Raw genomic sequence first — 26,931 nt, 5'->3', positions numbered from 1 at the left:
ATTCCTTGTACATTAGTTTACTCCTAGGTACATATTCATATCCTTAAGAAAATAATTACTGATGAGTCCGCATCATATATTGCCACAATTTTCTATGAATTGCCTACTTTATATTTGGGAATCTTTATTTTCTTATTATTCTGATTGAAGGAACAAAATTAGGCAAGTACTACAAATTAACAAAAATGCAAAACAGATGTGACCCTGAACCATCTCGTACATCTCTCTGCCCCACAAAAATCTTACTTGTGGGAACAGAGAGAGGAGCTTCCCAAGCCAAGTGTTTGAAAAGGCCTCTTGGAATTTGTTGGCCTCTATTCTATATTCTAAAAATTTGTTTCATGGATGTCGGTAACTAGAACGACTTCTTAAATGACCTTGGGAGAATTTCAAAGCCGGTACCTCAAGCCCTCCAGTGGCCCCTGATGAGTCCAGTGGGAAGCGATTCTCAATCCTGAAATAGAGGGGGGACTGGATGGACACACATTGTCTATGGAGTCTTCATTCCAGAAGAGGAAGGATTCATTCCTTTGGCCAGCCTTGTTTAAAGCTCAGCCGCAGTCTGGGAGTTGAAAGAAATTCATGACAGTTCCCCACAAGGCCTGTTCCAAGACAGAAAGCAGCAGAGACTGTGCTCTGGTTTACAGTTTGCTGCTGAAAATAGGATATCGTGGTTTAAAGAAAATATTTAGACATTACTTAAGCTTATTATTACGGGTTTGAAATAAAGGTCTAAAATGTTATGACTGGAGCTACACCCAAGTTTCCAAAGCTGCTTTTGTAACAGATTCAGAAGCTCTTCGAACAAGAGTTTATACTAGAGCCGACTGGAAGAACAGAGAGGTGGAAGGTGGGAACAAACTCCTGTAAAAATCCAATCAAAATAGTGGATATGATATCGATCTAGTTTATTCAAAAATGTGATTGGTGAAAGGTAGTTTAGGATAGTTTAGCTCTAATTACTGAAAATGTCCTTGATAAGCTTGGTCCTATAAAGCTAGTATAGTGAAGCAGAAAACTTGAAAGGCAATAGCAGTATATGAACAGATGGGTGGATATATACAGGTGGATATAGACAGGTGTTACAGACACACACACACACACACGCACACACACGGCGGGGGGAGAGGGAGTGAGAGAAGGAGGGAGGGATAGAGGCAGAGATACAGATGGATGAAGGATGAGCAGATGATGAGTTGATAAATGGGTAGATAGAGATACACAGAAGATAGGTGGGTAGATGGATGGATGATGAATGAATGGATAACAGGTAGGTGGAAAGATAGATAATGGGTTGATGGATGGATAGATACATGGTGGATGGATAGATAGATGAATGATGGATGGGTGAATGAGAGAGAGTAAAAAAAGTGAGAGATATAGAAAAAGAGAGAAAGAGATAGACAGACAGACAGGAAAGGGAGACAGGAATGATAGGAAAATAGGTAGATAAATGGATGGATGGATAAAATATCAAGCTCTTATGTGCCAACCACTTTGCTAAGTTTTATGGATTAAAAAAACAAACAAACAAGAAAAAAGGATGACCTCTTCTCAAAAAGTTTATATTTTAAAAGGGGAAAACAAAACAGAAAGGGAGAAGAGGGGTAAGAAAAAGAATGACTCCTGGACTTGTAGTAAGAGAGATTTGGGACCCAGTCTCATGTCAGATGTATACTACCTATGTGTTCTTACCATAGTCACTAACCTCCTCTGTACTTTAATTCATTACTCTGTGGTGGGCTCTGCTGAATGACCTCCAAGATCCTTCCTAGTCCTAAATCTAAGATCCTAAAACTTGGAGTCAAAAGGAAGGATATGACTCTGAAGCTCAGCTCAGCCTCTGGTTAACAGTGTGACCTTGGGCAAGCCATAGTCTTTGTAAGCCCGTCTATAAAACAAAAAGGGTGATCATAGCAGTTTCTTCCAGCTCTGAATTGATAATCCTATGATTCATTTTCACAAATGTGACCATTAGGTTACCTGTTAGAAGCACAACTGCCAACATTTAGGTGCAAGATTCTGATCTGCCATACTGCTGAAATCAAGACTGTCATAGACCTATCCTAAACCAGTTTCACTTCAGTCACTCTTCCTCTTCCTGAATTCACATATCCATTCTACATGGCTCTTGGGGGAGAGATATAAATTATGGAAGCCATCTTATTCACCCTAGGAATGGTGGGGGTTGAATTGGATTTGAATCCTTACTTCTCCATGGATATTTTTTCTCTCAATTTTGTTTTATAATCCTATGATCAATTCAGACTCCATGGGAAGCCTTTCCTGAATGGTGAGAGTTATAATGGATTTGTGCTCAAAGCTAGATGTACAGAAAATGTTTCTTCTATTTTCTTTAATTTTATTTATTTTATTCTGTGAATGTAAATTCACAGGGAAGCAATGAAGGCTACCCTCACAAAGAAAGCTTAGTTGACATTTGGGAAGGGATTAAGTTTTGTTTAATGTTATACTCTGTGGATCCAGCTTCCATGGAATGAAACTCTTGGGAGAGTTTGATGGCTAACATCTTATTTTTGTTCATTTTTTTCCGAAGGTGAAGGAGCATGTGCATCATTTTTAGAAACAACTCAGGGAAAGATGATCCAATGAGGAAGGGCTATTGTGCATGGAATGCTGATCTTGGAATCAGACAGACCACAGTTCAAACCTGCCTTCAATGCTTCCTACTTGGGAGATGTAGAGAGGACATGTAATTTTCATAGGACTCAGTCTACTCAACTTTAAAATGAGAAGGAGGATATCCAAAGTCTTCGCCAACTCTAAATCCTTGATCCTAGGAATCCAACTTGCCAGATTCCAGGGGAGCAAAATGACTTAGGAAGAGAAGGTGGGAGGGTAGCAAGGAAGAATGGTAACATTTCTGTAATCTTATCTTAGCATCATGAAGCTAAAAGGTGATCACTAGTCCAACCCCTCATTTTTAAGTGAGGAAACAGTCCCAGAGCAGCAAAATGATTTCCTAAAGTCACAAAGGCAGCCAATGCAGAAGTGAGATTTGAATGCAGGAAAACCCACTCGAAATCCAGTTCTCACTGAACCAAGCCAGTGGCAGGGAGAAAACTGTATGAAGCAAAAAGCTGGTGGCAGGAAGAAAACTGCATGAAGCAAAAAGTTGCTGAGCAGTCACCCAATACTCACATACCTAACACAGTCCAAGGATGAATGAATGTAGAACATCCCCTCGGGAACCAGTTGCCCACCTCCACTTAAACTCCTGGGCAGGGATCCTCAAAGGGTCCATCACCATTCCTCATGGGAAAAAGGATATTTCAAATGAGCTGATTTTTTCTCCCACCACTATCATTCATTAGCCTCTGATGGGGTGTTTTTGATATTCAGTCAGAAGTCTCAAATAGCTTATAGAAAGGGTATTTGCTAAGTAGATATCCTAAGAACAGTTGGTAAAATCCTTCCAAATCAGGTATGCACTCATCGACTGTGCACACAAAGCATCTTGGGCAGACAATTCATACTTGCATTAGGAAGGGAGTTAGGTATCCATATAAATAATGTATGAGGAAAAGGGGTAATTCACAGCTCAAGGTTACTAGGAACCTTTTTTTTTCCCTTTATGAAATGCTCAGTAAGTTTGTTTTAGGTACAGCTCTCTGAGGAGCTCCAAGGATTGGTGCCTTTCTAAAGTTCATAATCATCATTTCTCTCTGTCCAGAGGCCTTAGCTGACTTTCCTTGTTATAATCTTTGCAACTATTAGGTTGTAGCTGTGTAACTTTGAATAACTTAAAGAACTTCTCGAAATCTTCCTTTCCTCAATTAAAAAATAAAGAAGATGAAATTCTGAAATTCCAGGGTGGAAATACCGTGATTCATTTACATTTTAGTGTGAATGAATTTCATGCCTTTCCTAGTAAACTGATGTTGATAGAGGTAGAAGAAAGGGAGAAGTAATTTGCTTAAAGAAGGGATGAAGAACTGGCCAGCTATGGCATCCCGAAGTAACCTTATTAACTTCAGATTTTACTTATAGCTAATATTTGTACCACTCTACCTGAAATCTTACCTACTTCATAATTTTATTGAGAACTAATACTTGTGCTTTTCTATGCCAGAAACTTTACCGACGTCATAATTTTATTGAGAGCTAATGCGTATATTGCTCTTCACCAAACTATTGACATGTGCTTCTCAGAAGTTCAGAAATATCTGGCAAGGGCAAAATGATTCCCAAAGAATCCCAAAGAATGGACAAGACCATCTATGTTTTTCCAAAAGTATTTTGAAAGATAAATTCAATAGCATCCTATGAGGATGTATCATCAGGACATCATAATTTCTCTGAGTTCTCAAAATCTGTGCCAGAAGAAAACAGATTCTTTCAATCCCTACCAAGCTGGACTGATGGCCCCAAGCCCTAACTCTTCTAGCAAGGGCTGCCCTACTTAAGTTTGAAGAGGCTCATTCAACAGGTTGACTGAAGGAACCTCTAATTTTGGCTATTTCTGATAAGCTAGGAGCTGGGGGTGCTTTTTCATGACTAGAAAGAATATTTAAGCCAAGTAAGTCATGGATCATGGACTGGTCCAAAATAAGCCATAACAACCCTATAAACTCAAAGTTGTGCTCATACCAAGATGACTAACCTTTATATGGTACATTAAGGATTATAGATTCTCATGTATCTCATTTGTCATTTCTAACAATCCTGTGCGGAAGGTGCTATGATTAACCCCAATTTCTAGGTGAGGAAACTGACTGAGAGAGATAAAAGATCTTGTGTGGGGTCACACAACAGGTAAGTGTCTAAGGCAAAATTTGCACTCAGTTTTTCCAGAGTCTAAGAGTCCATTCATAATCCCAGCCTCGATGCTTCCCGATCAACGTATGAGCCGAGGAGTTGCCAGGCCAAATGTTACCATGGAAAAGTCTATACTGAAACCATGTTGGCCACAAAGCTGCCTCTGGTATTCTTAAAGGGAAGAAGAAGAATGTCCCAGACAGGTAATTAAGCAGTAAACTGAGGATTCAAGGAAACATGGGTTTAATACACCTCAAACACTTCACTTCTGGACTCTGACCAAGTGCTTCCAACTGCTGAGTCTTGGCTTCCACCCCTGTAAAGTGGACATCACGACGTGTTTGCCCTTTAGGTCTGCAGTTGTAGATGGAAGGCACTTGTTGAACCTCAAAGTGGTCTGTCCATGTGGTTTACTATTATCATTATTAACAAGGCTCTACAGAGAAACTGAGGTCACTCCACTCTCGAGAATCTTGGGGAAGTACTTTTTCCTGATGATGGGACTCAATGGAGGAGACCCTCATGTCAGAAAAGGTTTGACGTAAAAGGAGAAAGTGATGGCAGAGAATGAGATAAAAAAACGGAGTGTTATAGAAGCAACCAGCATGAGCTGGGACAAACTTCAGACTATGGTGGAGGGAGAAGGGCCTAAAATGCCATAGCCCACAGGTCACAAAGAGTCAGACACGACTGAAGAGATGAACGAGAAAAAGCACAGTGTCTTTGCTAGGATTTTATGTCTGTATTTCTGGACCTGGAAAAAAAACAGAATTCTGATTGTAACAGTTACAGGGCTGGCTGGAAAAGGGGTCATTCCCCTGGGCCATACACAGAAAGTACAAAGGCATTCCTTTCGACATGTCGCCGAGTCTCTCAGACTCGGAGAAAGGGAAATCAACAAAAACCGATGCTGAAAATTCCCTTCTTAACACCTGCCAGGATGAAGGCACTTTTACCTTTGAAAGGGACCAGCAAGCTGTGATTTTCAGGCTACGTGTAGAGAAATGCCTATTCGGAGGCGTGCCCAAACCAAGGACCCAGGTTATCCAAACTGCTTTGTACCCTTTTCACATAAACTGAGTGCTTCTTAGACAAATGTTTTTCTCGTGTTGAGAATGGTTCACAAAGCCTTTAATCACAGGAGTGTAACAGGACACCTCGCAATTATGGGCTGCCGGGATGAATAATTTCACAAGCTGAGGGGAAAAGATAAATTAAGTAAATGCTCTTGCGAAACAAATGCTTATTAAAAAAAATTGGGAAGGAAAGTGAGTGGCAGTGGAAGGTGAGAGCGGTGACTGCCTTGTAAATGAAGGAACATGAAAACTGCTTTGGGAAAGGGATTCAGACCTAGGGCAAGGGAGTCTGGCTGTATTCTCTTCATTAAAAACCATCCTTTGGGATTGGGTGACCCTGGGTAAGTTGCTTAACCCTGACTGGCTCACCAAAAAAACCCCCAAAACCAACAAAAGAACCCTGCCTCTAGAGGTGAAAGCGTACTGTAATTACTTGTACAGCTGGCCATGTGAGATCTGCCATCTCTTTTTTTAAAGCAGTAACAAAGACTGAGAATGAATTGTGTGTTGATTGTATGCGATGTTCAAATTAGCTAAGATTGAGAGCTAGAGTTTGTATGTGTGCACATCCATTTGATCCTCACAACAGCCTTGTAAAGTACCTGCTCTTATTTCCAATTTACAGATGAAGAAAATAAGACTGGGAGTTAAATAGCTTGCTCAGGATTCCATCATATAACTAATAATGTCCACTTTGGCACAGTTCACAGAGAATATGGGAATGGACTCAGGAAGATGGGTTCAAATCCTGCCTTGGACTAAAGTACATCTAGGGAGCCAAAGGTTCCCAGTTCTCCCCAGAGGCAGAGTGTATAACTATCTGGGTCAGAGACAGTACTGGATGGCAGATAAAACACTGGACATGGGTTCAAATTTCTTCTCAGATACCCATTAGTAGATATTTATAGACAAATCGCTCAACCTCTTAAGGCATCAGTTTCCTCATCTGTAAAAATAGGTATGATACCAAGTTTGCCACTTACTTCCAAAGGAGCTCGTTAGAAACTGAGAGGACAAAACTAACCAGGCAGGTGGGAAACTAGATGGCACAATGGACAGAGCACCAGTAAGAACTCATCTTTCTGCATTCAAATATGATCTCAGACACAAACTATTGTGTGACCCTGCACAAGCCAGTTAATCCTGTTTGCCTCAGTTTCTCCATGTGTAAAATGAACCAGAAAAGAAAATGGCAAACTATCCGGTATCCCTGCCAAAAAAACCCTGAATGGACTCACAAAGAGGCAGACTAAAATGACTGAAAAGCAGAAGACCAAATGGGTCTGATGGCTTAAGAGATGGGAGCCAAATGAGTTCTTGGCAGATGACCTAACAGTTAACAAAAGGAAGTTTACTAAACCACAGCCCAGGAAGAATAGTCAGAGCTCGGGAAGGAACTTTATTTAGGATGCAGTTGATTCAGTTAGAAGAAGATTCTCCTCCCTGCCACTTTCTTGAGCTTTGTCAGCAGGAAGAGCTCTAATCTCTAATCTCTCCTAGTCAAGACTAAAGAATAGAGGAAAGGTGATGTTTTACTTAGTTCCAGTCAAGAAGCATTTGTTAAGCACTTACTATGTACGGGACAATGTGTTAAGTGCTGAATATAATCAAATGATCAAGACACTATGTCAACTATTATAACCAAGCCAGAACATGGTCTTCTGCCATTAATCTGACTTCTATACAAATATGAGTCATTGTTCTTCTTCACAACAATCAATTATTAAGAAGCTGGGGTAAATTTGAGGAGCCAATGGTTTTTATGAGAGCAGAGGAAGACAATTCTACTCCCAAGGTGTCTGGGTAAATAAATATTATAGATCCTCAGCTTAAGGCTACAACGTAGTGAAACAAGCAAGTTCTGGTAAAGTGGAAACACAAGGGATGCCCATGATTCGGGGAATGACTGCACAAATGAAGACTGAGAACAAAATGAACACTGTTGGTCCGTAAGAAATCATGAAGGGGTTAGATTTAGTGAAATCCAGGAGGCCTTATGTGAACTTTGGGGAGTGAAGTGAGCAGAGGAAGGAGGACCATTTAAAACAAACAACATTGGGGTGGGGTGGACGGGGGATTAGCTTTGAAAGACTTAATTCTGATCAATACAAATAAGCATCCATGACTCTAGATCATGGATAATAGATGATATTATCTCTATGATAATAGAGAATGAGAATGTTATCCATCTCCTAGCAGAGAAGTTAAGGTCGCAGGGGGCAGATTAAGATGTGTGCACATGACCTACATGAGAAATACTTATGTTCAAAAGGGTCTATTTTTTCTTCCCATCATATGATGATAAACAATAACATTATCTGTTCAACATTGAGTAAATAGTGTCTAAGTGTTTATAGAATTTGTTGTTGTAGTTAAGTCATGACCAACTCTCCATGATCCCATTTGGGGTTCTCTTGGCAGAGATACCAAAGTGTTTTGACATTTCCTCCTCTGGCTCATTTTATAGATGAGGAAACTGAGGCAAACGGGATGGAGTGATCTGCCCAGGATCACATTACTAGAAAGTGTCTGAGGTCTGATTTGAATTCAGAAATATGAATCTTCCTAACTGTGGGTCTGAGCACTCTATCCCTTGTGCCATCTAGCTGCCCCTCTATTATTTAGTCAATACAATAATCCCAGAAGTCTACAAAGGATTTTTGGACAAGCCCTGAAGGGTGGAGAAGACTTGAAAAAGAAGCTATTTCAGTGTGTCAGGGGTGGAAAGTAGGTGAGATTGAGATGGATATAGACATGAATCAAAAGAGTTTGTGTTTAGGTGAGTTTGTATAAAGGGGCAATAATAATAGAGGAAAGCTATATGGTGCTGTAATAAAGGGATAGGCACAAAGTTCAAATCTGGCCTCAAACATTTACTAGCTATGTGACTGGGCAAATCATCTAACCCTGTTTTCCTCAGTTTCCTGATCTGTAAAATGAGGTTCTTGGAGCAGGAAATGGTAAACCACTTTAGTAGCTTTGCCAGAAAAACTCCAAATGGAGTCACAAAGAACTGGCCCAGAATGAACAACAAAAATAAAAAGTAGCATTTGTATAACACTTTAAAGTTTGGAAAGAGCTTTATAAATATCATCATGTTTGATCCTCACAGCAATGTGAGGGTAGAAGGGTAGAGCGTAGAAGAAGAAGAATGGAAGGGTAGAAGATATTATTCCTATTCTACAGATGAGAAAACTAAGTCACACAGAAATAAAAGGATGTATCCAGGGTCACACCACTAGAACATGCCTGAGCCTATATTTAAATCCAGGTCTTGCTGGCTCTGGACCCAACACTTTATCACTGCAGCCTGGCTGCTTCTGGTAGAGTAGTGAGAAAGAACATTAGGGACAAGGAAGACTTGAATTTCCAGGCTAAGGAGAGAAAACTGTGATTTTCATTCTGAAAGGCCATCATTCTGCCTGAGATGTCCAACATCAGAAAAATAATTGAGAAAAAAGTATTGTTAGAAAATTCTATTTAAAAACACACACATTGGGAACGGGAAGGCGAGGGAAGACTTTCATCTCCTGGTCACTTTTAAGCACCCAATGAATTGTAGATGCTCCAATATAGAACAGTTCACAAATTAATAAATTAACATCAGTATGAATTACTCTTATCAGATAAGTTACCTGTCATATTAGCAATCGGTGAACAAGCAGGACATTTGTGATAGAGGAATGAAAGGAAGGGGTTTAAAATATTCAGAGCCTGGAAAGCTGCCTGAAAAGGAGGCAAAGAAGGGCACTTCATTGGAACATTCACATCAGCTGAGTCAAAAAGAACACCAGGTGTGAGAGACTTGACAAGATGGGAGGGCAAAAAAACCTCAGGTGTTTTTACGTAGTCTTATTATAGATGCATCCCTTCTATTAACTAAATGCATGTCAATCACTCTTTTTTCTCTTGGTACCAAACTGGAGGTGAAAAAGGACATTCCTTAGACAGTAACTCCAGTCAAAAAGACAAAGGACTTAGGCACTTCTCTGCAAAGAATAGAATTTTTAAAATACTATTTTTTTTTAATGTCAACTTCATCTCTGACTGTATTCTTCTCCTACCCTCTCTCCCTAAAAAGAAATAATTTTTGGTAGTTCTTTTTCATATTAAAGTTTTTTTTATTTTCAAAAAATATATGCATGAATAATTTTCAACATTCACCACTGCAAAACCTTGTGTTCCAATTTTTTTTCCTCTCTTCTCCCCACTCCTTCCCCTAGATGGCAAATAATCCAATATAAAACAGATAATTTTTAAGAAGAAAATTCAATAGGCCCAATCAATTATTCAGCTAAGAAGAATAATACAGTCTATGATCCACAACCATAGTCCTTCCACTCTGCAAAATAGAGATGGATATGTCATCTCTTCCTAAGACTCAAGTTGACTATTATAACATCACAAAATTTAGCTTCTTTTGTGTTCTTTTCATAGTCATCATGTATAAAATCATTCCAGTTATGCTATCTGCATTTAGTATTAGTTTTTGTAATTCTTCTGATGTTTCTCTGAATTCTTCAGAGTTATTGTTTCTTCTGGCACATTTCACCACATTCATGTGCCATTTTTTTTTACCTATTCCCTAATCAATGGGCTTTTATACTTTTTTTCTGTAGCATTTCTATAGATACTATATATGCACATATATAGTAGATATATACAATAGATATAAATAAATATCCATATCTATAAATAATTCATATAGGGTTTTCTTGTACTTCCTGTTAGAGTCTCTGACCTCTAAAAGGCTTTAGACTTAGCAGTGGACTTTCTGGGTCAGAGGATAGGGATGTTTTAATCTATTTTTTAAAAAACCATAATTCTCATCCAGACGGATGGACCAAATGCATTACTCTGCCAAAAGATGTTAGTGTGCTATCCATGACAGCCCCTCCACTATTGACAATTTCCATCTTTTTTCACCTTTGGCAATTTTCTGGGAAAAAATATAATATTCACGATTGTGTTGATTTGCATTTCTCTCACTAGTGAATTGAACACTGCTTCATAAGATGATCAACAATTTGCAGTTTTTGTTTTGAGAAGTGTTTGTTAATTAACTTTTGACTTACTAAAAGAATGTTTCCTAGCCTATTTTGTTTTCCTGAATACAGTCAATATAAGAAGGGATGGGAATTTAGGAGGATATTTGATGCCAACTAAAATAATCCCTAAATTGACACCTTCCCTAATTATCCTTAGTTGCATCAATCTTGTTCATCAAATTAAAAATAAAAACTTTTAATTTCATGTATTCAAAATTTCCTATTTCATTTTTATAATTGCCTCTATTTCTGATTTGATTAATAACTTTTTCCTGTAGTGAAATTTTTAAAGGCAAATGATTTTTGTTCTCAACTTTCAAAAAAAATGATTAGTTTGACCTCGTACATTCAAAGCATCTTTCAAATCCATTGTGGTATATGGTGAGAATAGCCAGAATAAAGCTAATACTGCCAACCTGTTTTCTAGTTTTCCAGTTCTTATATTACCTAAATAATTTGTATTACTTGGATTACATGGCAGTTATTGAATGCTATGGTTTCTGAGTCTTTCTCATCAAGCTCATTCCACTGATCTACTTTTTGATTTTTACATGTTTGATAAATAATTTTGATGTTTAGATGCTTTAGAATATAAATTCGGTGTATAAGTTGGTGTTTTGTTGTTTTAGTGTGTCTCACTACCATGACAATACTTGGGGTTTCCTTGGCAAAGAGACTGGAATGGTTGGCAATTTCTCTCTCCAACTCTTTTTTTTACAATTGAGGAAACTGAGGCAAACAGGCTTAAGTTACTTGTCCTGAATCATACAGCTAGAAAGTTTTTGAGACAAAATTTGAGCACAGATCTTCCTGATTCCAGAACTCTATCCATTGCATCATCGGGCTTCCCAAGTGTCAATCCCTCCCCTCTTTTTTTCCACTACTTCCATTGTTTTCCTCCAAAAGAAATGTTTTTGATAACTCCATCAACTTTCCCTTTGATAACATGGCTGCTATTGAAATAAATATGAATTGTTTAAAAGAGCCAATCAAATCTATTTCCAAGTAAATAAGAGATTGATATTGGCCTAGAGTTCAGTTTTGACAATTTACAAATATTTACATCCTGAAACCTTCAATGGACCCTTATTGCCTTTAATGGAAAATATCAACTGCTTAGTCTGACATTTTAAGCATTATATAACATGGCATCCATTGGGTTTCCCTTTCAACTCTTTGCCTATGGTCAGAGAAATTGGCATTCTTGCTTACATATATAAGACACTATATGCCTGTGTACAAGCTGTCTTTGTCTGTCACTTCCCTGCTGCATTGGGAAGTCTCCAGAATAAGACAAAACACACTCTTGTTTCACAACCGATGCGATTCTGAATGGCCCGGTTATTGGCATTTTCTCTTTTTGGACACTCAGGTGCATCTTGTGACCAGAATGTTAGATCCAGAAGGACAAAGACTCTTCCTTATTATCTGTAGCCTCAGGGCTGAGGCACAGAACTTTGTGTTCAATAGGTGTATTTAATGTTTGTTGACTACAGGCAGTCAGGTCAAGGAAAGATAGGACTGAAATCCCACATGGGATGGAGAAAAAAACCCAATTAATTATAATGACTTACATGAAATTCAGAAATCCTCCTATGACATTTTCCCTTTGCTTCGGGGAGAAAAATTAGCAATAGAAGTAAAGAGCTTATGTCACTCACTTTCCAATGACTTTGCAGCTGTAATAAATTATAATGCTTTATTGTAACTTGTACATATTAGGATAAGATACGGTTTTCTTTCCTTTGGGATATATGTGTATAACTCCATTGGGCAAAAATATATTAAAGCAGTGGTATTGGAAGAAGGAAGCTTGGTAAGTGGGAGGATGCCTCAGGCTAGTTGATGTAAATGTCTATATCTCTATCTACCATCTATTTATATCTATGGGCAAACTATCTGTCTCTCTATCATTTATCTATCTGAAAAAAAGAAAAAAAAATCTGCCCTTATCTTCATATATACATGAGTATACTAACATATATATTCATAATTTAAATTTAAAATGTCCACCCAAATCTTGACCTATGTATTAAAATGCACTAAGATAATAATAGCTAAGATTTATATAATTTAAGATTTGCAACATACTTTACAAATTTTATCTCATTTTTTTCCTTACAACAACTCTGGAAAGAAAGTACTATTATTGTCCTGTTTTTTTTTTTTTATATAAATGAGGAAACTTTGGCAGATAAATATTTAATGACTTGCTCACCTTCACATAGCTAGAAGGTATCTGAGGACAGATGTGAAATCCCAACTCTAGATCCAGTACTTTATGCATCTGACAATATGCCACTTGGCTGTTTTGAGTCATTCCTACAAGGCAATGAAAAGAATACAAGGTGATGTCATGAATTTGTTTTGAGGAGAAATTAAATCTATCCTGAAGTAAATGAGAAAGTGAATTCAGCTAAAAGTAGAAATCTGACCATTTGGGGGGGAGGAGGACAAGAGAGAGAAGGAGGGAAGCAAAAAAAGATATTTGATTTTTGTCAAAAATATTATCCACAATTTTTTTCCAATCTGTGTATTTCATTGCTGTGAAGAACAAAGCATTGGAAAGAAATTTGTGAAAAGTCAAGTGTAGAGATAAAAGTGAAAGGGAGAAAACTAGAAAGAGGGAGAAGGAGTGAGGGATGGGGAAATAGAGGGAAAGAGATAGAAAAAGAGAGAGAAACAGAGACAGACAGACAGAAAAAGAGAGACACAGGGAGAGAGAGAGACAAAGAGACAGAGAAAGATATAGACAGACACAAAAAGAGAGACAGAGACAGAGATGGAGAGGGAGAGAAAGGGAGGGAGGGAGAGAGAGATATCTTTGGTCAACACAGAGCTTCATTTTACAATTTATTAGACTCGCTCTATAGCTGACTGGGACATTCACTAATTTGATGTGAAGATAATGATTTGTAGCTACAAGACTAGTCATTAATGCAGTAGGTTACTTAGACTACTGTTCTTGGATGTTTAGTGTATTTGTTCTTTTTTGTCAATTAGTGATTTAGGATGCATGTCAACTTTTGGCATTTAGAATTCGTTAATTGGCTCGTTTTATTCAAAGTTCAGAGAAAAAGAATAGTTTGCATAATTTTCTCATGTACAAACATTCCCCAGTGTCTTCCCTGACATACACGTAGGTGTGCTTTCCCATGGATTAATTGTGAAACCGCATGGAGAATTGTGCAATGGGAATGCTAGCCTGATGATGTTTGGCCAGAACAGGACTGAAGAAGGATTGGGTCTCAAAAGGACAGTGTAGTTCTCGGACAAAGGTCATTAGACTGCACACTTGAACAGAACACAGATTTTCAGATGAAGAAATTAAAGCCATTTCCAGTCATATTAAAAAACAATGTTTTAAATCACAACTGATTAGAGGAATGCAAATTAAGGTTCAGATTTTTGGACATGGTTCCAGGAATCTGCACCGGAAGGTGTGAGGGAAGATTCACTTCCAGCTTTCAAGGGGTGACAGAGAAATTCTGTTGCTTTATCAAGGGGCTAAGCCATGAGAGCATGGTAGCTGAGAAAGAAAACATTGTTGCTCAATTCTACTAAGAGACATTGTAGTAAAACTTCAACTATTGTCTCTTCCCCCATCCCCAAGCAAATACATTGTGTCAGATTCCAACATTTATTCTTTCTCTTTAAAACTATACTATTTGTTTCCAGTTTATTAGCTTTGATTTTGTCAGCTATATAAAATAGTTATCCATGATATATGTGTATTTCTTTCTTTAAAAAAAAAGGATTTAATAGTATTTTATTTTTCTAAATACATGGAAAGATAATTTTCAGTATTCACCTTTGCAAAACCTTGTGTTGCAATTTTTTCTCCCTCTTCTTTCCTCCTTTTCCTCCCCAAGACAGCAAGCAATCCAATATAAGTTAAACATGCACAATTCTTCTAAACGTATTTCCATACTCATCATGCTGTGGGGAAAAAGGCAGATCAAGAGAGGAAAACACAAGAAAAAACAAGCAACAACAAAATTATGCTTTGGTCCTCTCTGGCCATGAATGACACTTTCCATTGCAAGTCTATTGGAACTGCCTCATTGTTGAAAAGAGCCAAGTCCATCTTGATCATCACATAATCTTGCTGTTACTGTGCACAGTGTTCTCTTGGTTCCACTTACTTCATTTAGCATCCATTCATGTGATCTTTCCAGGCTTGTCTGAAATCAGCCTATAATGAAAGTAATGGAATATTATTGTTCTATAAGAAATGATCATTTCTTATAGAACAATAATATTCCATTACTTTCAAATACCATAACCCATTCAGCTATTCCTCAACTGATGGGCATCCACTCAATTTCTAGTTCCTTGACATTACAAAAAGGGCTGCTACAAACATTGTATTTGGCCCATGTGGGTCCTTTTCCCTTTTTATGATCTTTTTGGGGTACAGACCCAGTAGATACATTGTTGAATCAAAGTGCATGCACAGCCTGATAATCCTTTGGACATAGTTCCAAATTGTTTTCCAGAATTATTCGATCATTTCACAAATCCACCAACAATGCATCAGCATTCCAGTTTTCCAACATCTCCTTCAACATCTATCACTGTCTTTTCCTGTGATGTTAGCCAATTTGAGAGGTATGAACTGGTACCTTAGGTTGTTTTAATTTGCATTTCTCTAATCAGTTGTGATTTAGAGCATTTTTATATGACTAGAAATCATTTTAATTTTTTCATCTGAAAAAATTTTCTGTTCATATACTTTGGCCTCATTTATTGGAGAACGGATGATCTATGTATTTCATTGATCTGAAGAGATTGGGCAGAGATTTGTGAAAATCAATAGTAGAGGTGAAAGTGAAAGGGAAGATGTTTAGAAACTAATCCATTTATCAACTCTGATGGATGTGGTTCTTTTCTACAATGAGGTGATTCAGGCTAATTCCAAAAGACTTGTGAAGTAAAGAGTTATCTGCACCCGGAGAGAGCACTGTTGGGACTGAATGTGGACCACAACATAGTTTTTTTTTCACCTTTTTGTTGTTGTTTGCTTACTTTTTGTTTTCTTTCTTATTTTTTTCCTTTTTATCTGATTTTTCTTGTGCAGCATGATAAATGTGGGAATATGTATAGAAGAATTGCACAAGTTTAAGATATATTGCATTACTTGCTGTCTAGGGGAGGGAGTGAAGGGAGAAAAATTTGGGAAAAAGGTTTTTGCAGGGGTGAATGTTGAAAATTGTCTTTGCATATAAAACCCATCTGAATCGGGGCTCAAGAGCTATAGAAAACATACTGCTTTTAAAACTTTGCATGAACTCCTTAAGGAAGGTAATAAACCAAGAGAATCTAAACCTTGGGATTCCCCCTTGGGCACAAATAAAGTTTTAAAACAGTGTTTTTAGGGAAAAGACGTTTAGCAAGTAGAAAGAGGTCTGAAGAAGGTTTGCTACTAAGCTGTTTGCTCTAAGCAGTCAGGTGTCCTCTATGGCTATGAGTGAAGGATCAGCTTAACTCAATGGCCAAGGGAAATCCTTGCCTATAAGGATGGCACAAATGAGGTGTTGGGAAAGAGTGTGTCTGCCAAGTCAAAGGAGAGGTTCAACTAAGAGGAAAAAGCTAATTTATTTATAACCTAACCCCCAACACCAAAACCCTGTTAAAATTAAGATAATGCTTGAAAGATCTGACCACAATTTTTCTGCCTTTTGAGTTCTGTGGGCATTAGACCCACAACAAATTATTTCACTTGTAGCTAAACTTGGAAGCCATTTGGAAATTTCATCAGGAATAGAATGAATTTAGCCAGTTGGTGCCTAAGTAGCACACATCTTAGCTATTTGGGGCTACCCCTTCTTATTATATATAAAATTCCATTTCCTCTAAAAGTGTTTCCTAGAGAAAATACAACACTATTTCTGTGGGTTTTTGGGGGGGGGAGATGCTCTCTGCTTTTTTTTAGACAAGGTGAAAGAGATTCTTTGCCTCAATTGCTACCTAGCCTTAATCACTGAATGGGTGTTGCCTCAGGAAAACTGAGAATAGTTGAAGACCTTATCTTAAAAAGGAAAAGATCTCCCATTTCACCCAGGGCCATCTCCAGTTGACTCAATCTATATATGGCCACTGGATCCAAATGGCTGTGGAAGGGAGAGTGAGGCCAGTGACCTTTCAAAGCCTTTGCTCTCATAAATCCAATTCACTTGCATGTTATGGCATTATGGCATCCCTGATGTCAAGGTCCTGTTCCAGCAACAATACCACCACTATCAAGTCTGACTAAGCTGCCTTAGTCAGTATATTTAGTCAATGTATTTAGTATGCCTTTATTATTACTAGTTATTCAAAATGCATCCACCTCACCATTAAAAATGAAGCTCTAAAAGCTGTAAACAAAGAGAGGTGGGTAGTGACTGTTGATGGGAGATAGATGAGAAAACTTGTTGTCTATAAATATAAATGAATGTATTGTGTGGAATAGAATAACAATTTTGAGGTGCTCAGAGGAACATGGGAAAACTAATCAATTATGCAAAGCAAAATGTACAGAACCTGGAGAGTGATATGTACAATCATCTCTATCACATAGTTATGGGGGGGGAAAAGAACTATGGGAAGATTTAGAATTCTGATTAACCTGAGTGACCTTTCATGGTCCAGAGAAATAGATAATGAATCAGGTGTACTTCTTGTACCTGTATCTTTGTAACAAAAATAAGTTACAAGGGAGGGAGAATTGAGAAGGAACAGATCAATTAATAACTGTCGAGTTTTTAAAAAATAATGCCAATAATTATTGTCAAAGGAATATTAAAGTGTTCTGGTTTCCTTGAAAAAATTAAGAATTTTGGGCCAGGCATGCCATTTTATAAGTCCTTAAAAACAAACTCACAAAAGCAAATACAAAAACACCAACAGAATGATGTAACAGACTAACTTCTATGTGTGGGAGTGGAAGAGTTAATTTTTTTTTTCTTCTGTAGAGAAAACAAGCCATCTAGAAGTCTCTAATTCCCTGAGAAGCAGCTGAAGGGAAGATTCAAAACCAGTAGGTCTTCTCCAGGGAACTTGCCTCCTTTGGGGAGAATTACATTTAACCTGGCCTGTTCTTTGAGATCGAATCTCTGTGGAAGGGGGGGAGAAAGCCCTCTATCTGAAGCTTTGATTTTGGAACATCAGAACACAGTCAAACAGATGCTGCTGGTGCAAGGTCACTGTCCTAGGCTGCTTGATATTCTGAGCAATGGAAACAGGAAAGAAGGAAGCTTAATGGTGGTCAGGACAATCCAAAGCCAATGGTAGAAGCCATGGAGTGCTTCATTTTATGTATTTATATCCTAGGAAAGCAGGTGCTTAAAAAAATCCTTTTGTAATTTGAAATCTCTTTTCAAAGCAATAAAGAAATAGGTGAGGAACCCTTTTAGAAGGCAACAGAGTCTTCTCACATTCTGATTTTTCCAAGCTGTATTGCCTTAAAGTGGCCAAACCAAAATATGTTCCAGCATCAAACTATGGGTCCCCAGTGGTCTTTTATAAATGCATAGGGTGTGGCCTTTGCAACATGCAAGGCAGAGAAAATCCATGGTGAGTCCTGAGCACTAACAGCTTGCCAAAAGAGGAATGGTCTAGCCCAAGTTAGAAACCAAGCAGGTCAAAGTCTCTATGCTAATTGGTAGTGGGATCCAGCCTAAATCAGAAGGTGATATTTCCAAAATAATAAATAAATGAAAATAAAAATAATACATACGATCAATGGGGAAATTTTCAGTGGCGATCCAATCCATTTACCCCCTTCCCTTCAGCTCAAGGACATTTCTGAAAAAGATCCAAAAGATTGAGAATCGAATATATCTGAATCTCACGTGGATTTTTTTTTACTAGTGAGCCATCCATTACAATTACACATCCCAGCATATATTTTATTTATATATATATCCCACTCTGACATTAGATTTTCTTGAATGTAGACATACTTGTTTTTTACAAGACATTTCCTTGCTCCTAGGATGGCACAAAAGGTCATGAATTAAATATGCTGTTGAGGCGATACAGATCATCTAGGAGTCCAAGTCATGTTATGCTACTTCTAATTATTAAGCTATGACAATTATTTTTGATTCAAATCCAATTCTCCTTTAAAATTATAAGATGCAGGACTTTAATCTGATGGTAAGGCCCTCTTTTAAGATCACAGCTTTAGAGAAAACAAGACATGAGTTGGGTTGGGGAATACAGGAAGCCAATAACTTGTCTTTAGGGAAATCTTGTCTAAAACCTTTATTCTTCTCCCTCAGGGTTCCAAGTTTCATCATGCTTTCCTGGGGGAGGCCCCACTGCCCTTGTTCTTCATAATCAGTTCCAGATTCTGATAGCTATAATTGCTGGGAGTCATTATAAAAGAAGGCACCAATAGAGAGAGAGAGATTTTTTCCTGAGAATTTATAAAAACCACTTTCTTTAAAGATCCTGATACCTCATCTAGGCTGTCCTTAAGTCCCAACTCCAAAGCTCCCCATTAGTTCTCTTCTAAAGCTCGCATGGGGGAAAATTCAGGCTAGATCTAAGGCAATGGTTCTTAAACTGTGAATTTTAAAAAGGTAATTACTTCAAAATATTTGGTTTCCTTTATAAGCATCTGTATTTAAAAACATGATTTTGAGAAAAAGTTCTTAAGCATCATAATGTTGTCAAAAGGGACAGGACACACTAAAAATTGGTTAGAAGCTCCTGTTTGTAGGGAAATATAATTCTGGGGATGGCTGGAGGAGGGAAGGTTACTGGAGAAGGCTGGGTCTTAGAAGGTCACTCTCCTTTCCCAATCACAAGGGATTGTGGGAAGGTGACTGGCAATCATGACTGACTAATGCAGTCTACAGACGTCAATTTCCTCAATTTCTGGAAAGTGTACACAATCACGGATGCGTATCTCTATTTATGAAAACACTTGTGTACAGATGTCAAACCTCTCAATTTGTATCAAAACTAATATTTCTATAGTTAAATAGTTGACTATTTAACAAGTCACTAAAGCTAGGTTATGAGAGGAGTGCCATTCAACTCAACAAACATTTCTAAAATATCTCCCGATAAACAATGCTAGTTGCTGAAAATCCAAAAGGAAGGAGAAAAGGGGAAAAAATCATTTATTAAAGTACCTACTATGTGCCAGGCACCATGCTAAGCATTTTACAAATATATTTCATATGATCCTCACAACCCTGTGAAGCAGATGCTATTATTATCCCCATTTCACAGTTAAAGAAACTGAGGCAGAGAAAGATTAGGAGACCTTCCCAGGCCACACAGCTAGTCAGTATCTGAAGCCAGATTTGAAATCAAGCCTTCCTGTTTCTACAAGTGCTCTGTCTCTAGAACCATTCAGACAAAATAAAAATGGCCTCTTAACCTCCAGAAACTTACTTTCTATCAAGATGAACTACTCCTGAGGCTTGTAACCTTAGTACCAGAATAATTAGTGAATAATCACCAAATTCTATTAATCTAAAAACTTGACTAAAGCAAATTATATTGTTTCAATTAAAACATGAGGGGGGAAAAGGTCATTTAATAAAAGCACCAAATATGGGCAAAAACCATCAGAGCCTTGGTATTGGGGTTACTGTACCTTAAATAAGGCAATCATTTCTCCTTGTCTCTTATAGTACCATTTAGCCACAGGAAACATGTTGCAAAGAGTACCCCAAGTTGTACAATCCAGAGGATGACCTGGGAGGTTACTGCAATCGGGTGGGGAGACCATTGGGATGACCAGTCAGAAACCCATTTCAATGAAATAATAAGAACAGACAGCTCAGGAGAGGCAACAGAACAGTCCCAACAGGTTGTAGTAGAGACAGTCACAAGTAATCTAGGAGAGAAAGGCCAGCCGAACAGCCGATTGGCCAAACTGGACTTGTACAGGGACCCACCAGTTCAATACACAGGGCACGTTGTGGGTAGTTTTCAGAAAAGGCTCTATTTAAAGCTGTGAGCCTGCCCTGGCTCCTTCTTCACGGTGGTGCCCTTGGATTTTTGCAGCCTGTCTGGAATTCTGATAGTTTTGCCGTGCCAATAAAATGACACGCGACCAGGGCTTAAAAAACAAAACAGAACAAAAATGCTCCAGGCCTGGGTAGTTATCATGAACCCTTGTGTCTCTGCAAGTGTATTAAACCTGGGGGCTTAGGCTGGAGAAGATGGGAATCAAATAGAATTTTAATCCTACTTTTGGTCAAGTGTTTTTTTAATGGTCGTTCCCTGGCCTCCTTAGAGATCCCAGTTTCTCCATGGGGAGTACAAGGCAAACTCCTGCCCAGTTCCTCATTTTAGCAAACCTCCTCCTAAGTGGGGAAAAAGCTGAAAACTTTCTGACTTTTAGCCTTTTTTGGAGTTCAGTCTGTCTGAGGTTTCTGAATCTCGCTGTGCTATGGGTAGAAGTAGTTTTCCTCCTTTTCCTCCTCCTTTTCCTCTTACTTCTTCTCTTCTTCCTCCTTTTCCTTCTTCTCTTCCTCTTGTTCCTTTGTCTCTCCTCCTCTTCTCTTCATCCTCCTCATCCTCTTTTTCTTCCTCTTCCTCCTCCTCTTCTTCCACCTCTTCCTCTTCTTCTTCCTCCTCCTCTTCTTCCTTCTCTTCAACTTCTCCTCTCTTCTTCCTCTGCTTCTCCCCCTCCTCTACCTCTTTTCTCTTCTTCTTTCTCCTCCTCCTCTTTATCTTCCTTCTCCTTTTCTTTCTTTTTCTCTCCCTCCTCCTCATTTTCTTCCTTTTTTGTCCTCTTTATCTTTCTCTTCCTTTTTTTCTCCTCCTCTTCTTCCTCCTCTTGTCACAGACTTATTGAGGACATAATATTTCTCAATAATAGTTCAGAAAATGAAATTTTACTTGGTCATCATATAGATGAGAGCACATGGAGTAGAACAGGTGGAAAGCTGGTATCAGGAGCCTAGAATCCCTGAATGGCCTTTACTTCAGACACATACAGTCTTGGAGACCCTGGATAGATCCCATAACCTTTTCCTGTCTCAACACAATAACATTCTCTAAAACAGAAGCTCTTAAAAGGTTTTTGTGGCGTGGACCCTTTCTGCATCTGGCAAAACCTTTGTAATTCTCAGAATACTATTCTTAAGTACATAAAATAAAGTCAATAAGCATTTAGTAACTGCCTATCATAGGTCAGGCACACTGGTAAGCTCTCAGATTATAAAGAAAAGCAAAACCCAGACCTGGCTCTCACAAGCTCATAGCCGATGGGAGACAGAGAATACAGAAGATTACAAAGGAAAACAATCATGTGGAAAGAGAATTATCAAAATATATAAAAAATTAGAACCTGCTCACAGAAGTTCTGAAATGTCTAGTCCCGGGTTAAGAAGCTCCATTCTAGGCCAGTTGGGTGGAGAGAAGGCACTGCCTTTCACTGCTGGAGGAAGTTTCTCCCTGAGCCAATGGAGTCACAAATCCAGTCAAACACTCTTCTCCATAAGTGTAAACTTAGGATAAAAATCATCTTCAGGAGGCATGATGATTTTTAAAGTAAGCATATTAAACTTTAGCAAATTCAAGACATCTTCTTCCCTCACTCCTCCACTTTTGATAAACTGACTTGTGCCCTTGCCACATCCTTGACCATGGTCATCAATGACTTCTTCATCGCCAGTATAGATTAATGCACGTTTCTTCAGAGCCCTCTGCACCACTTGCCTGATTTGGGCTCCTTTCCAAGTCCCAACTGAAAGCCCACTTTCAACCAGAGGCCATTTCTAATCTCCCTTAATTGAAGTACTTTTCCTCTCCTGATTATCTTCAATTTATCCTGCACGTGTCTGGTTTCTACATAAATGTTTGCAAATTGTCTGACTTGTTTATATCCACAGGGCTTAGCAGAGTAGCTAGAATATGGGAGTTGCTTAATAAATGCTTATTGGAGGATGATTTTGGAAAAACACAGAAAGATTTACATTAACTGATGCATAGTGAACGGAACCAGAAGGCCGTCATACACAGTAACAGCAACACTGTTTGATAAAGAACTGAATGACTTGGCTGTTCTCCACAATGTCCTGATCTCAGACAATCCCAAAGGACTGATGATGAAGCATGCTGTCCACCTCCAGAGAAAGAACTGATAGTGATTGAATACAGACTGAAACAGACTCTCTTTTGGTTTCTATCTTTTTTTCAAGTCTTCTTGTACAAAAAAAAAACTAATATGGAAAAGTTTTACATAATTACACATGTATAATCGATATCTGAGTATTTACTGTCTCAGGGAAGGGGGAAAGAAGAAGATGCAATTTGGAACTCAAAACTTTAAATAAAATTTTTTTAAATTAAAAATAAGTCTGCTGAATTAAAAATAATAAATTTTGGTTAGCTTGACTTGGTTATTGCTTGTTTTTTTAATATTTTCATCATCTCTGGCTCCCATGGTACTACTTTTTCCAAGATTACTTTGACCTCTTCTAGCTCTCTGGTTCATATTTTGGGTCCCAGTGCTTAAATTTGGGTGTGTCTGAAAGCTCAGTTCTCAGTCTCAATCTACTCTTTCCCCCTGACTCATTCTCATGGCTTCTATTATGATATTTATGCAGATGACTCAGCTATAGATACAGCTAAGCTCCCTAAAACTATTTTCTGTAGTTTTCAACTACTATGTTTCCAACTATTTTCTACAGGGGAACGACGATAACAGGAACATAAATTTAGAGACCTCCTTTTTATAGATATGTGAAGCTCCCTACTCATCATCTTCCTCCAAAGTCCTGCTTTTCCTCTTGAAAATTGGAGACATCTTTGATTTTCTCTCAAGTTCACCTGCTAACCTTTCATCAGCTGCTTTTATACATATGCCCACCTCTCTTTCATATCACTCCCACCCAAATACAGCCCTCTTCTATACCACTGAAATGAGTCCAGTAGGATTTCTGCCTCTTGACCCCTACTTCTCCAAACTATTTGACCCATTGCTGCCAAAATATTTCTCCTAATGCAGTTCTGATGATTCCATTCCATTGCATCAGTGACTCCCTGCTCAACCAAGGAACATTCAACTGGGTAATAGCCATTCAATAAATCAACAAATATTCATTAGTTAGTATGACAGAGTAAAATGAAAGCAAACTGGTTTAGAAATCAAATTGTTTGGTTTGAAATGATGGCCCTGCCTCTCATTAGCGGCAAGCCATTGGGCAAGTCATTTAGAGATTCTGTGCCTTAGTTCCTTCATTTGTAAGATAAGGGTGTTTCTGTTGTGAACGAATCCAACTATTCTGGAGAGTAGTTTGGAATTATGCTCAAAAAGTTATCAAACTGTGCACACCCTTTGATCCAGCAGTGTTACTACTGGGCTTATATCCCAAAGAGATACTAAAGAAGGGAAAGGGACCTGTATGTGCACGAATGTTTGTGGCAGCCCTTTTTGTAGTGGCTAGAAACTGGAAACTGAATGGATGTCCATCAGTTGGAGAATGGCTAAATAAATTGTGGTATATGAATATTATGGAATATTACTGTTCTGTAAGAAATGACCAACAGGATGATTTCAGAAAGGCCTGGAGAGACTTACACGAACTAATGCTGAGTGAAATGAGCAGGACCAGGAGATCATTATGTACTTCAACAACAATACTATATGATGACCAGTTCTGATGGACCTGGCCATCCTCAGCAATGAGATCAACCAAATCATCTCCAATGGAGCAGTAGTGAACTGAACCAGCTATGCCCAGAGAAAGAACTCTGGGAGATGACTAAAAACCATTACATTGACTTCCCAATCCCTATATTTATGCCCACCTGCATTTTTGATTTCCTTCACAAGCTAATTGTACAATATTTCAGAGTCTGATTCTTTTTGTACAGCAAAATAATGGTTTGGTCATGTATACTTATTGTGTATCTAATTTATATTTTAATATATTTAACATCTACTGGTCATCCTGCCATCTGGGGGAGGGGGTGGGGGGTAAGAGGTGAAAAATTGGAACAAGAGGTTTGGCAATTATTAATGCTGTAAAGTTATCCATGCATATAACCTGTAAATAAAAGACTATTAAATAAAAAAAATAAGGGTGTTTCTTTGGATGATGGCCCTCAATCTATGATTCTGTAGTTTTCAGCCTTATTTTATATAATTCCCCTTAATTCACTCCCTATTCTAATCAAACGGACCCTTAAATGTTCACTGATCTTGGATTATTTCTACCATTTTCCCCTTTCTTCCCTCCTTCTCTGTCTTCCCTCCCTGCCTTCCTTCTATCCTCCCAGCCTCCTTCTTTCCTTCCTTTTTCTTTCTCCCTCTCCTACTTTGCATTCTCCTCACAGTTTCCCCCCTCTGTCTCCTCCTCCTTCTCTCTTGGCTTCTGCCATCTGTCTCATTCTCTCTCAAGACCAATTAGTACTGTTGATTCTCTTTCTATAACTCACTTTGAATCCATCTTCCTCTTTTTGATTTCCAAGATATTTGCCATATGTTGAAATCAGAAGATCTGGTTTCTAATCCCTATTGGGTTATCCACTAGTGGGGTGATAACAGTTGTCAACCCATGGCTTCTTAAAATTTTCCACTCATGATCCCCCTCTTTTATATGACCACAGGTATGTAAATATATTTGAGTCAAAGATTTCCTGATAATAAATAAAAATTTTACAGCCTCCACAATTACTCCATAGTTATCCCACAGTTTAAGGCGCTTTGACATAACCTATTAACGCTAGCTGTTTCTTCCTGGTGAGCCTTAGTTTCCTCATTTGTAAAACAAAGCACATCTTACCTATACTGCCTACCTTTCAGGGTGGCAATGAGGAATAACTGAGATGAGATGTAAGGGGATTTTTAAGAGTGAAGGTGCTATGTAATTATAAGCCATCATCATTCTGATGACCACCTGCTGACCTACTTCAACAGCCTCTTAACCCATGTTCAGACTCAGGCCAGTTTCTATTGCTTTCTTTCATTTTCTTTATCAAAGTGTCACCTACGTTACTTGTTTTCCTCAGTTTCCTCTTCTGTAAAATACACTGAATAAAGGGAATGGAAAACTACTACAGTAATTCTACCAAGAAAACCCCAAACTGGATCCCAAAGACTCAGATAAAATTGAAATGATTTAACAATAATGACCTCGCCTCCAAAACAAGTGAGCACAAGAGCCCAGTTTGTAGAGTTAAATGGGGTGGATTCTTTCAAATGTGAGATTTAACTGCATGGGGTACGACTTTATTTCTACAGGAAATCCCTTGCATAGAAAATCTCACCAATAGTCCCCATCCACAACTAGTCATTCACATAGCCTCAGTACTTGTCTGGTGCGTTAGGAGTTTACAAAGGCTTGCCCCACATAAAAAGGATGTGTTAGAAGGAAGAATAAAATCCAGGTCTGATTCCAAGGCCATCTATCTATCCACAGTGTCCTAACACCTCTCTATCAAGCTAGATCACCATTTCCTTTTTGTTGTAGGGCTCTGTATTTTATACACACAAACTCAAGGTTCACCATGACATCTTTGGGGATGACCCAAAGACGCATCACATTTTAAAAAGAAATATGTGGCTTTCTCACAGTTTGCTGCTAGAGCAGCAGTGGTGGTAGTGGGGACAAGGTGACCACCAGAGCTAAACAGATGTGAGAGGTCTCTCCCTTAGCGGACGAGTGTGACCTCGAGAATGTATTGTGTGTCTCACCCCCAGTAGGAGAAGCCGTCCCCTTCTGTGCACCAGCTGTGCAGAATGCAGCGTTCTAACATCATGTCTTTGGATCGTGAGGATGAGAACAAGTGGAGATATCCAGGTGTCTTCTAGCACATCCCTGGCTCATAAGTGTGTTCCCAGAAAGGACTGGTCATTGTGTTTGAAGAAGGGGACACAGATAATTATTTAAGACTCTGGCTCTCAGGCTCCTTCCTCATCTACCAAGGAAGGCAATTGGAGTGTGTGTTTGGGGTCCCTCTAGTTCTAAGTCCAAAATTCCACTACTTAATAAAGGCTTTGGGGTGGGAGTAGATTAATTGATCCTATAATTAATTGCTCAAGGGAGCTTAGAAGCCACTTAGTTCAG

The 26,931-nt window shown here is 38.5% G+C and overlaps 1 long non-coding RNA gene across 2 annotated transcripts in view; it reads right to left on the bottom strand.

Moving 5' to 3' along the window:
• LOC116422182 overlaps window positions 1-26,931 on the bottom strand; it is a 125,099-nt gene that overhangs the window by 74,365 nt on the left and 23,803 nt on the right. For both annotated transcript variants that reach the window (XR_004232730.1, XR_004232731.1), the window contains exons 4-5: window positions 18,624-18,691; window positions 13,122-13,225 (exon numbers count right to left, since the gene is read on the bottom strand). This is a non-coding gene — a long non-coding RNA (uncharacterized LOC116422182). The remainder of the gene's footprint in view (window positions 1-13,121; window positions 13,226-18,623; window positions 18,692-26,931) is intronic.

This window comes from Sarcophilus harrisii, chromosome 3, assembly GCF_902635505.1.
Source record: "Sarcophilus harrisii chromosome 3, mSarHar1.11, whole genome shotgun sequence".
In the NCBI taxonomy this organism is placed as follows: Eukaryota; Metazoa; Chordata; class Mammalia; order Dasyuromorphia; family Dasyuridae; genus Sarcophilus; species Sarcophilus harrisii.
The sequence above is the reverse complement of the archived record's forward strand: the minus strand, read 5'-3'. Positions and strand labels throughout refer to the sequence as shown.